The sequence below is a fragment of the Panulirus ornatus genome, chromosome 64 (genome assembly GCF_036320965.1).
Source record: "Panulirus ornatus isolate Po-2019 chromosome 64, ASM3632096v1, whole genome shotgun sequence".
Lineage (NCBI taxonomy): Eukaryota > Metazoa > Arthropoda > Malacostraca > Decapoda > Palinuridae > Panulirus > Panulirus ornatus.
This window is the reverse complement of record NC_092287.1, coordinates 4,028,530-4,038,423: the sequence shown is the minus strand read 5'-3', so window position 1 is coordinate 4,038,423 and position 9,894 is coordinate 4,028,530.

The window sequence follows — 9,894 nt, the reverse complement described above, 5'->3', positions numbered from 1 at the left end:
ACTTCAGCGGTTTGTCACATGAATCAACCACCAGAGCTGTATCATCTGCAAACAACAACTGACTCACTTCCCAGGCCCTCTCATCCCCAACAGACTGCTTACTCACCCCTCTCTCCAAAACTTGCATTTTCCTCTCTAACCACCCCACCCATAAACAAATAAAACAATCATAGAAACATCACACACCCCTTCCGCAAGCCAACCTTCACTGGGAATCAATAACTCTCCTCTCTTCCTAGTCGTACACATGCCTTACATTCTTGGCAAAAACTTTTCACTGCTTCTAGCAGTGTACATCCCACACCATATACTCTTAAGACCTTCCACAAAGCATCTCTATTAACCCTATCATATGCCTTCTCCAGATTCATAAATGCTACATATAAATCCTTTTGCTTTTCTAAGTATTTCTTACATTCTTCAAAGCAAACACCTGATCCACACATCCTCTTCCACTTCTGGAAACACACTGCTCCTCCCCAATCTGATGCTCTGTACAGGTCTTCACTCTCTCAATCAATATCCTTCCATATAATTTCCCAGGAATACTCAACAGACTCATACCTCTGTAGCTTGAACACTTACCTTTATCCCCTTTGCCTTTGTACAGTGGTACTATGCATGCATTCTGCCAATCCTCAGGCACTTCACCATGATCCATATATATATTGAATATCCTTACCAACCAATAAACAACAGTCACCTCTTTCTTACCGAATTCAACTGCAATACCAGGCCCCGATCGCTCAAAATCTTTTTCACTCCATCCTTCCACCTCCAATTTGGTCTCCCACTTCTCGTTCCCTCCACCTCTGGCACATATATCCTCTTTGTCAATCTTTCCTCACTCATTCTCTCCATGTGACCAAACCATTTCAATACACCTTCTTCTGCTCTCTCAACCTCACTCTCTTTATTAACACACATCTCTCTTACTCTTTCATTACTTACTCGATCAAACCACCTCACACCACATATTGTCCTCAAACATCTCATTTCCAACATATCCACCCTCCTCCACACAACCCTATCTATAGGGTTGTTGATATGTATATGTATATGTGCGTGTATGGGTGCTTATGTATATATATATATGTGTATATGAGTGGATGGGCCATTCTTCATCTGCTTCCTGGCACTACCTCACTGTCGCAGAAGACAGTGAGTATGAAAAAAATATATATATATATATATATGTAAACAAAGAAAAAAAAGGCCACATGTGATCACATTCTCCAGCAGTCATGTGTATCCCTGAGGTAGGGGAGATAGAATTCTACATCTGTATTCCCCTCGTGTTGTAGGTGACTGAAGGTGGCAGGAGTTGGGGGCTGGAAACCCTCCCCTTTTGTATTTCAATTTCTAAAAGAGGAATTTACAGAACATGCTATAAATCTGTGCAGAATTCATAAATACTTAAGTGTACCCATACCATACACCCATGCATGTAATAGCCTTTAGTTATCACTATAATGAAAATACCACCGACACGATAAGCAGTAATACAATCCCCGGCAGGAGACCAATTTAATGTTAGGCGAGAGATGGGAGGTACTTAGGGAAGCAGAGCTTGCATTTCTGGGAGAAATGTGTTACATTCAGAAGGTGAGATGTGGGTTAGCGAGAAAGGGCAGTTGGTGCTATGAAGTTAAGTTGCTGATGAGAGAAAAGAGATGTGCATGAGAGTTACATGTAGGGAAGGAGTGTAGTTAATTGTGAGATTCACATTAGGAAGTTGCAGATCATCATAAGGAAGGTGCACGGGTTTAAAAAGAGGGCAAATGAGAGTTACGGTGATAGAGTATTGGTAAGCATTAAGGAGGATAAAAAAAAAAAAATGGTTTGGAAGAGTTAGGAGAACAAGAGAACAAATGGAAACATAATGAAAGGATCGTAATTGGAAGTGGTACATAATAGGTAAAGAAGTGGAGAAGAGGAGGTGGAGTGAGTATTCTGAATAAATGTTGAAAATACTAAATAATAGGATGAAAGTTGTGGAGCATTCATGACGTAGTGGTATGTGAAGTGAGAGTCATGGCAAATGATATGGTGAAATGAGAAGAGGTGATGGAAGTCATGCATAAAATGAAAGTGGCAAAGTGGTTGGGATGGATGGGATTGTAGTTGAATGTCTTAAGAAAGAGGGTGACGGTGCTGTTGATTCATTTGTAAGGATTTTCAGTGTACATATAGCTAAAGGTGAGGTGTCTGAGGACTGGTGAATTGCTTCTATAGTGCCATTTTATAGAGGTAAGGGTTGGGGGGCAAAGGTGAATGATTGAATTTCAGAGGTAAAAGTTTAATGGGTATACCTGCTAAGTTGTGCGGGAGAGTGGAGACTGAGAGGGTGATGGTATGCAGAAAGCATCAGATTCGGGAGGAGCAGTGTGGGTTCATCAGTGATTAAAGTTTGATGATTATTCCTGGTAAGTTGTATGAAAGGGTGGTGATATACAGAGAGCATCAGACTGGGGAGAAGCAATGTGGCTGCAAGAATACATGAATCAGGTGTTTGCTTTGAAGTATTTGTGTGAGAAATATGTCGATTAATGTGTAACATTCATGGATCTGAAGAAAAATTATGAAAAGGTTGATGGAGCTGTTTTATAAAAGGTATTATGAATATATGATGTGGGAGGAAATCCACTATTAAGAAGGTTCTTATAGGTTATGTTGATTTTCTGCCAGTGTTTGAATTACTTTTGCATCCATTATCCCATATAGTTTTCTTTTTTTTTATTATTATTATTTTGCTTTGTCGCTGTCTCCCGCGTTTGCGAGGTAGCGCAAGGAAACAGACGAAAGAAATGGCCCAACCCACCCCCATACACAATGTATACTCACACACGTCCACACACGCAAATATACATACCTATACATCTCAATGTACACATATATATACATACACAGACACATACATATATACCCATGCACACAATTCACACTGTCTGCCCCCATTCACTCCCATCGCCACCTCGCCACACATGGAATACCTTCCCCCTCCCCCCTCATATGTGCGAGGTAGCACTAGGAAAAGACAACAAAGACCCCATTCGTTCACACTCAGTCTCTAGCTGCCACGCAATAATGACCGAAACCACAGCTCCCTTTCCACATCCAGGCCCCACACAACTTTCCATGGTTTACCCCAGACGCTTCAAATGCCCTGATTCAATCCACTGACAGCACGTCAACCCCAGTATACCACATCGATCCAATTCACTCCATTCCCTGCCCTCCTCTCACCCTCATGCAGCTGCATGTTCAGGCCCCGATCACACAAAATCTTTTTCACTTCATCTTTTTATATACATAAATCCGTCTTCTATCGCCTAGTTCAATATCATTAAGTACAATAAAAGGTTCCATTTCATACTCTACAACTGTAAATATAACAGTGGTCCACAACTAGGGTGATGTATTCTGTTTCCTACAAAAGTTTTCACTCATGATTTATTATTTTTACGATGTTTTTACTTATAATTTATGGTATATTAAGATTATTTACATCGGCAATTTCTTTTTCTTAAATAGATAAGTTCCATACCCCTACTATATAGATTAGAAAATCCATACAAAAAATGATCAAAGTTAAGGATTGTGATACGACAAAGGGATGCCGTGAAATAGAAATATCTGAAAGAGGTGCCAATAAACATGATAAATGAGTTAAAGGTGCTTTCAATTTAAAGCTGTTGCTCCAAACCATAGCTTAGAATTGCAGTAGAAAATTACCCCATATCCAAAGCATGTAGCGAAGCTGAGTTGTATTTGTTCCTCCCACACAAGTCCCATGGAGGAAAAACCGGTGAAAAATAACTCGCGAGGCGGAGCAATGCATGGGGGGTATCAAACAGCTCGAGTCTCGTGGTGTACTGAGTTTATTTACTTCGCTGAGTAAACATGATCTCTTCCTGCCAGTAAACAACAATGGGATCTTATACATTCAATAAGGCATCTTAGGATCTTATACATTCAATAAGGCATCTTACAGACTGACGTGTCCACAATGGATTAAATGAGTCATTTCATTATCTTCGCAGTCAACTTTCATACGTCTGGCGCCAACATCTCCCCACCATGGGAGTACCTTTAATAACTCCTATCCTTACTCTCAACAACATGATCATATGGCATCAGGATGTATAAATACAAATGTCTCACTAGGAGTCAACTGAACCCTCACCCTGGGAAGCAAATGATACAATAAAACAATAAACAATACCCAAAGGGACTATACTGATCATCAACCTAAATCTACGATACATCTCAAACCCTTCAATCTCACATATTCAGTTTCTGAGGAGGCTTTACAGTTCGTCCTGTTCTAGACACATAAGTTGACGACGGTGTCATGGAGTGAGCCTCATCAAAACCTTGAGCATATGCTGGGAAGGCATCTGTTGGTGGTAAGGGACTATGAGCTTCATCTGTTGTAGCATCCTCCCCTGCAGATGAAAGCTCCAAGTTATGCAGTTTTTGCACTGGCCTACTAATTACCCCCTTTGCAGTCTTAACTTTGACACTACGAATTATTCCATCCTTACCAGGGAATAGCTCAAAAATCACTCCAAGGGGCCACTGCAAACGAGGAGAATTATCTTCCCGAACCAGCACAACAGATCCCTTCTCCAGTTTACATCTGGGTGTGAAACCTGTAATGATAGGGGGTAAATTCAATAAATAGTCAGACACCCACACATTCCAAAACTTATCAAGTTGTTGATGTCTCAGGCTTTCTCGCTCACATGGGTCCTTATGTGACATTTCAGGAACCTGGCAATCACCTTTAAGCTCTCTATGAAATCCAGCAGTGCGTCCAATTAGAAAATGAGGTGTTAAAGGGCTTACAGAATTAGGATCATCTGTGGCAAAAGTTAAGGGTCTGGAATTTACACATGCCTCAGTTTCATGTAAGGTAGTCTCTAGCTCACATCTTGTTAAACATTTTATACCAAGAGTCTTTCTCAGAGCTAATTTAACAGATCGGACTAATCTTTCCCACCAACCTCCACACCATGGAGCATGGGGTACAACAAACTTCCACTGGGGAGCAAGGGTGCCAAAGAACTGATGCATTTGTTTAGACATACTAATAAAAGTCTTGGCATTGTTAGAGTAAATAACTGAAGGAAGGCCTCTTCTGGCAGAAAACCTATGAAAGGCAAGTAAGCAATCATCAAAAGACATAGAGTTAGTCAACTCTAAGTGTACTGCACGGACAACTCCACAAGTGAATAACAAAATGTACAGCTTCTTGCATGGAAAATCAACACAAAACAGTGGTCCAGCATAATCTACACCTGTCACAGTGAAAGGAGGAGCAGAGTTAATTCTTAGTCCTGGGAGAGGAGCTACAGGCTGACGGCAAGCTTGTGAGTGATGTCTACGACAAATCATACACTCTCTACAGACTACCTTAGCAAGCTTTCTTAATACGACAATTAAGTAACAAGATCTTAATGTTGAAATTAAAGTGGAAACACTAGCGTGTTTCAGAAATACATGTTGGAAACTAACTAACAGCTTGGCAATGTGACATGCTGGAATAATCATAGGATACTTGCAATCATAACTTAATTCAGCCTGGTCCAGCCGACTCTTGCTTCTCAAAAGACCATTTTCATCCATAAAAGGATTGAATTTCCTAATGTCAGAACTCTTAGGGAGTGACTTTCCAAGCATTAAGGCACTGATCTCTTGGCTGTACCTTTCTCTCTGAACACAAATTATTAACTTTGTCTTAGCTTGATCTAACTCTGTATAAGACACGGGCCCAAAACATTTAACAGCATGAGGTTTACAATTGTTCACAAACCTTAATACCCAAGCTACACACTTAATAGCTTTTGTAAAATGACCCCAGCGGGTGTAGTCAATCCCTACTGATGGATGCTCAAACACTAAGCATGTCACTGGGCTGTCTGGGAATACCTCCTCTACAATGGGCAGTGCTGCTGGTACCTCACCCTGTTGCATGGGAGTAAAGTGTTCAGAGAGCCAAGCAGGACCATTCAGCCATGAGGTACAGGAAATTAAGTCTTCAGCAAAGGCACCTCTGGAAATAAGGTCTGCTGGATTATCTTTACCAGGAATATGCTTCCACTGAACTGGGGGGATTAAACTCTGAATCTCAGTTACTCTATTCGCTACAAAAGTCTTCCATCTATTAGGGTCTCCCTTTATCCATGACAATGCTACTTTAGAATCAATCCAGCAGTACATTTGTACATCAATTAAGTGTAGGGAAGTCTTCACAAATACAGATAGCCTAGCACACAAAGAGCACCCATTAATTCCAACCTCGGCACCGACAATTTCTTGATAGGTGCTACCCTTCCTTTGGCTAGAACTAAGATTACCTTAAATGACCTGTCATTAACAGGAACTCAAGTATACACAGGCACCATATCCCTTCTCGGAAGCATCTCCAAAGGCATGCAGTTCTACATTTTGTAGCTTGTTCCATACAAGTTCTGGAAAGTAACAACGATTAACTTGCCATGTGTTAAGAACTTTTATATTTTGAACCCACTTCTGAAACCGGTGTTGCAATTCTGTAGGCAAGATCTCATCCCAAGAAAGTCCAAGTCTCCAAATATCTTGGAACATAATTTTTGCCATCATGATTACTGGGCATAGAAGGCCAAGAGGATCAAATAATTTACTGATGACACTGAGAACTGCTCTCTTTGTGGATGCTAACTCAAGATCCTTCAACTCTAAACACTCTTTGTGGATGCTACCTCAAGATCCTTCAACTCTAAACAATCAAATGAAAAACTATCTCTAGTCAAACACCACTGTAAACCAAGAACCTTTGTCTCTGCATGCTTGCTGGGCTCTAAGTGGTCATTAAATCTGTCTTTTGAGGCATTGCAGTTCGAGCTCCACTTTGAAAGTGTCATACTGGCCTTGGATAGAACTGACCGTGCCTCATCAAACTTAGCAAAGGCTTCCTCTGCACTGTCAGCTCCTGACAACCAGTCATCCATATATATGTTATCCTTTAGCTCTCAATAACTTCAGAATCAGGAAAGCTTTTAAGATGATGTTTAACAGTTGCGTTCAACAGCAATGGACTACTTTTCCTTGCAAGCCTTTCATTATTTTGGAGGCTACACTTATGCTCTGATTTCCAGGGAAGAGCAACCTCATATCTATCATCCTTAAACTTAACTGTCTCTGAAAAGGATTTTAACACAGGATGGTTGCTAACATCAGGATATACTTCCGTGTTACAAATTCCCACTGACTCTAAATCCCAAAACTTATGTAACTCATTCTCATTGAAATTGTTAAAGCATAACATCTGAGACAACTTAACATTTCCCTTGGATGCCGAAGCACAATTCCCAGATAGGATCCAACCAAACACTGTCTCTTGAGCCACTAGTCCCTCAACCTGCAAATTCTTGTTGGGGATTACAAATTTCCAATAGGCATCAAGTCCTATCAAAATGTTAACATTTACCTTCCTGTCCCGCTCATACTCATCTGCTAACTGCACAGACTTAAAGGGCAGTAGGGTTTCAGCTGGAACACAAGGACGTAATAATGGAGCACATATTGTGGGCACTTCAGCTGCAAGTAAACACACTACTTCATTATCAACATCCGCTAAATTCAGGTCATAAATACTACACTGGGTAGATCTAGAACTCTTCCTTCCCCCAAAGGCAGAATAGGACATCTGTTCAGAAGATACCCATGTAGGCCTAACCTTCCTTACAAATTCACTCGATACATAGGATCAATCTGCCCCAGAGTCGAACAACAAGGTAGCTTCACTGTACTTGCCATGCCTTCCATACACTTTAACTTTTACTGTCGGCAAGACACAACACCTTTGTTTAAACTGTGAAGAATGAGAAACACCAACTAGATCACCAGGCACAACATTGGTATCTCCCGTTTCCCCTTCACTCTCCTTGGCCGGCTGACTAACAGCCCTGACCTTAGGTGAAATATTATCCTTTGAGCAGAGAAGGACATTATGGTTGCCTTTACACTTAGAGCACTTTGCCTTGCAACCCCTAGCTACGTGCCCCCCTTTTAAGCACTTAAAACACAGCTCAGCAGAACGAATATTTTCCAGTCGTTCCGCACGTGGAAGTTTGATAACCTTAAAGCACTTTTCACAGGAATGGGACTTATGACAAAATCAACACCCACCTGAATATGTCTCTGAGACAGTCTGAAGAGCAAATGCAGAACCAGGAGACTTCTTTCTTCTCTCAGACTCCCTCAAACTGCGGCCGTCTGACCCTGCAGCAGTAGTCACGTCCTTAAAGGAGTTGGAGCGTTCACGGCGCTCAATCTCCTTCCTAAGAAAATCCAGCAGCCATGCGAGATCCCTTTCGTGGCCCGATCCTTCCCTCGACCACTCCAAACGGATGTCGCTCGGCAGACGAGACAAAATCACTGGGGTGAGGAAGAGGCCAAACTCACTGCCACTTACCCCCAGTGCCTCCAAACTCCTGATGTGGATCAGGAGGTCATCCTGCAGCTTCCTCAAGGCGGACACATAAGTCGTAGATCCTTGAGGCTTGAACGGCAGGCTCAAGCCAAGAAGAGCTTGAATGAGAGCGAAGATAATCTTCTCTGGCTTCCCATACCGCTCCTTTAACAGATTACAGGCCACAGCATAACTGCAGTAAGTGACAAGCCTTGGATGACAGACTTGGCCTCACCTTCCAATAAGGCCTGCAGATAGGTGAACTTGCTGATGGCTGGTAGAGTAGAGTCGTCTACCATGGCCGCGAACAAATCCCAGAATGACTGCCACTGGGTTAGTTCACCACTAAACTTCGGCAAGTCGAGCCGTGGAAGGTTCACACTGGCACTAGTACACACTGCGCTTGCACTTGCAGACTTATCGTCACTACTTCCCGACCCTTTTTGGACGGCAGTCTTATCCAGTTTCGCCAACAGTTCGCCAGCCTGCACCCGAACAGCTCTAACACCACTGCCTAAACTATCTGCTTTGTCCAGGTCTGCTTCCAACAACTCAGGGTCACTTACTGTCAATTCATATTCCGCTTGAACTCGGTCCAAGGTGTCTAGACGCTTATCTAAATCCGCTATAGCGTCTTCTAGCTGCACCCTGGACACAGTTGGCAGTTCAAGCAAAGTCAGCAAAGCCTTGGAGGCTCTCGTACACCATCCACGAGCAGCCGCTCGTCCTCTTTCAAGTTGCTCCTTCGCCATCATGAGTAATCACCACAGCTTGCTGCACGTATACAAAAGTTCAGTTCGCTTGAGCACGTAAAGGCTGTTCCCGGGTCTGGGCACCACTTGTTCCTCCCACACAAGTCCCATAGGAGGAGAAACCGGTGAAAAATAACTCGCGAGGCGGAGCAACACATAGGGGGTTTCAAACAGCTCGAGTCTCGTGGTGTACTGAGTTTATTTACTTCGCTGAGTAAACATGATCTCTTCCTGCCAGTAAACAACAATGGGATCTTATACATTCAATAAGGCTTCTTAGGATCTTATACATTCAATAAGGCATCTTACAGACTGACGTGTCCACAATGGATTAAATGAGTCATTCCATTATTTTCGCAGTCAACTTTCATACGTCTGGCGCCAACAGTATTAAACTACCCAAACATTGAGTTACTCTTGAAGTAACTTTTTTTTCTCTCTAAAAAAAATCGCTAAACATAAAGGTTCCTTACATGATAAAACCTATGCTTTGAAATATCAAACTATAATGAAGTAGCACTAGAAAAAGCAACAACCTAACTAGTCTAAAATCTAAACTTTGTCAAGATTTTGGTGTTTGACATCAAATGCATTTCTCTATTTTTCCCCCATGTATCAGTATTGTTGATAATATTTTATTGCATCATTTCCGTTTTGATTTGCCTTTATTATTAGGAGGTCTCG